Source organism: Apis dorsata, unplaced genomic scaffold (assembly GCF_000469605.1).
Source record: "Apis dorsata unplaced genomic scaffold, Apis dorsata 1.3 scaffold_934, whole genome shotgun sequence".
Lineage (NCBI taxonomy): Eukaryota > Metazoa > Arthropoda > Insecta > Hymenoptera > Apidae > Apis > Apis dorsata.
Window position 1 is genome coordinate 52,055 of NW_006264044.1, and position 3,693 is coordinate 55,747.

The following is a 3,693-nucleotide window of genomic DNA, read 5'->3' on the forward strand; positions in this document are numbered from 1 at the left end:
CTTTTATATTTATATTATTTCTTTTCACATGACGAATGATTTTTAATAAAAATAAAAAAAAGAGCCTAAAAAAAGTTTTAAAAGAATAAAATTTAAAAAAATTTGAAAATTGAATTATGTTTTAATTATTTTTTTTATTTTTTAATTACCTAAAAAAAAATACATATTATTTTAAACTTTATATCATTTTTAAAAAATTTTTTATTTATTACAAATATTTATTAATAAATTTTATTTATTAAAAGATGGAAATTCAATTTTTATTTTATCAAAATATAAAATTACTTTTCAAAGTGTTTAAAATTAATCTTGAAACAATTTTAAGTTTTTTTAAAAAATTCAAAAGTGTTCGTTATTCAAATCAAAAAAAAAAAAAAAGAAAAATTACTAATAAATAAAAAGTTAAAGCAAATCTAATTACAAACTGATAATATATCAAATTTTTGAAAATAGAATTGAATTTGTTTTGAAAAGAATTAAAGCATTTTTTTTCAGATTCAAATTAAGATAATAAATTTTTTTAAATCGATCCTATAACATGGTCCGAAAATATAAGTTTTAAAGAATTTGAATTAATAGATAAACTGCAAGAATACGAATTCGAAGAATTCGCGGAATGCCCAAGTTTAGTAGAGATATTTTAAATTCATTTGAGGAAGTAAATTTTTTTTTTTTATTTCATATCTTAGTTATTTGTCAGAGAATAAGCACATGCAGCCACTGACGTATACATAAAAGAAATTCTATATAATACTAGGAATCTTTTTTCTACAAATATTTTGAAAAACTAAAGCCGAGCAACAGTAACGTGCAAAAAAAAAAATTATTTTAAAAAAATCTTGTTTTCTATAAAATATTTAAAAATCATTAAAATCGTTGAATAATTATTAAATCGAATAATTATAATTACGAATAATTATCAAATCGATGAGAAATTTATAATAATTATTAAATTTACTTATAATATTAAAAAATTAAAATATGATATTAAAAATTAATCTCAATAGTAATAAATAATTTTTCATCAATATACATTTTAATTCCTTATTAAAAATTATGAGTAAATTATGGATTTTTATATGTAAATATATATTTCGATATGCTATTCTACTACTTATTTATATTATTTATTTACTTATTTATATTAGTTTGCATATTGCATATTTTTGACATAGTCAAAAATTATGTACATATATGTTATATATGTTAAATATTGTTTTCTTAATATCTATCTCGTATAAAATATATATATGTATAAAAATATTTTATAAGATCTTTTTATTTTTAATGTAGTTGTCAAACTTTTTTATTTTTTTATGTATTAGACAACAAATTTAATAACAAATTTAATAAAGCGTAGATAAAACACGATGAAAGAACACATAGTAACGTGAATAATATTATAAATTACGAATTATTACACAATTATTATTACAATTATGAATTATTATGAATTCACAATAATTTAATTTTGCAGAAAAGTGTTGTAAATATAGAAGCTTGTTATGCATATTTTATATATAATAGCATGATTGTTATATACGAATGAGGCAATCATATGAAATCTTATTACGAAAAAGCAACTGGATTTTCAAAATCATTTGTTTTATGTTTTCTTATGAATATATCTATTTTTATATCATGCATAAGTAAATATCTTCGTGACAAAAGTTGATTATGAATGAGAAAAAATGTAATTTAATGATATTATTTCGTATTATGTAGATTATCATAATTATATAATATAACAAGATTGGAAAATTTCCATACAAAGTTCTCCTATGTACAAAAATCATATATATTAAGTATATCACATGTTATTTTTATGGTATTGTAAATATTTTTACATGCTGATTAAATGATATATTATTCTGTAATGTAAATGGACAAAAGTAGAGTAATCCAAGAATTTAAAAAGATATTCCAAAATCCCATTCAGTAGATAAACATTTGTTAAATCACATATTAAACAATTCTTTAATTAATTTTTCAGAAGGGGAGATTGTTACAAACATTCTATGATTGAAATAAAGATTATTTAAAAAAAAATTTATTAGGAAGCTAATATTATTGAAAATATAATGTAATATATATAGTATCGATTATAGATTGTACTATTATTATAATATTTTTTATTTTTTTGATAATATATAATACAAAAAAAAAATTATGAAAAAATTTAATAATGATATTAAAAACAAAAAAATTTTATAAAATAGTTATTGTATAAGTTTCTTTTCATTTCTCTCATCTGGTATATTGATGCAATTTTTTTTAATAAAAAACAGTATATAATCAATTTTTTTTTTGAAAATTCAACAACAAAAATCAATAATACAACAAAGTTAATATATTTAATAAAAATTTATTATTTTTTTATACTATCGCATAATTATTTAAATTGCTAATTAAAATTTTATGATGAAAAACAAATTTAAAAAAAAATTTTTATTTTTTTGTATTTGTTATAGTTTGCGAATTATAACGTCGGAAAACGAGTTATAAAGTCGAAACAACCGAATTTTCGAAGATTGATTTTATCTTCTTAAAGTCTTCTTAAATTTCAAATAACAAACAAAAAAATTATATAATCTATATAAAAAAATTACATATCTACATGAGCATTACAATTTTCATAATTTTTTGAATTTTCGAGACGGAAATTTTTTTTGGTAGAAAATACGAAATGCTTGAATACTAATCATTTAATTTTGTTATATTTGTTTTTTTGATTATCTTTTATGTTTTATGTTTCATATATATATACATATATATTTGATTGTAAATTAAGAAGTGGGGAATTCGTCCAAATGAAGACGAGAAAAAAAATATATATATTTTTGATCGTTGATTTTCGTGATACCTTTCGTGTTTGATATTTTTTTGTAATATTTTACATATTACAGGTAAGAATATTATTTTAAATATTTGTTTTGAATAAATAAGTTCTTGTACACAGAATGAATAATATATAATATCATTTGTATAATTGTAGATAATTTTCTGTAATCAGTAAATAGTAATTTTTTAATTTTTCTATCTTACATTTATTAACTCGTAGAATCATATTAAACTGCTTATAAAATTCTTATTGTTTGCGGCCATAATAGTAGTACTAATTTGATAGATATAAGCTAATGACGTCGAATGCTCTTCGACATCATTGCTATGCTAGTCGTAATAAGTATACTTTTTAATGCACTATAAATTATTTATGCGGAATGTTTGTCTATTAAAGAAGAGGGTCTTTCACAATGTCGCGCACAATGTCGTATCTGACGGTCAGAGCAAGATATGTTCAGGATCTAATTGTCGTATCCGGCAATCAAACTATCATATCTAATATGAAAAAAATCATTTTCTAGTTCAATTGGGAGAGTCAAAGTTTTTCGATGGGGCATGCCAACATTAATCAGTGTCTGATTCATGACACCCCCAAGCCTGAAGAAAATTTCTTGCAGATCAGATGATGATCTGCATACAAAAATTCCAAGATAAGCGAGAGCAGATCAGAGCATCTTTCTCACAAATCTCCTCGAATCAAAACAATCAGTCACTCATCATTGAGTCAACCGCGTCTGAAACAATAAGTCCAATAATATATTATAAGTACTAAAGTCAATTCAATGCAATCACGTACCGACAAGACTTTAAAAAACAGTCCTCTAACAAACATCACTCATTGTTGAGATT